This window comes from Ammodytes marinus (genome assembly GCF_949987685.1).
Source record: "Ammodytes marinus genome assembly, chromosome: 10".
In the NCBI taxonomy this organism is placed as follows: domain Eukaryota; kingdom Metazoa; phylum Chordata; class Actinopteri; order Uranoscopiformes; family Ammodytidae; genus Ammodytes; species Ammodytes marinus.
Genome location: NC_137214.1, coordinates 32,518,446 through 32,518,659, shown reverse-complemented (window position 1 = coordinate 32,518,659; position 214 = coordinate 32,518,446).

Below are 214 nucleotides of genomic sequence, written 5' to 3'. Positions count from 1 at the left end.
GCTATGCTCTGGTTCTTATGACACAATAAGTATTTTGAACCAATCACAGCAGTTCTATAAAAACAATGACTGTTGCCATGGAGAGCTTTTTAATACTGCCACGCCCACACAGTCCTGTCAAAACGGTCTAGACAGTAAACAAAATATTTTTTTTTAACTAAATTTTTCGAACAGTTATTTTAAATGAGATTCCTTTTGTAATAGGCTAAGTGAC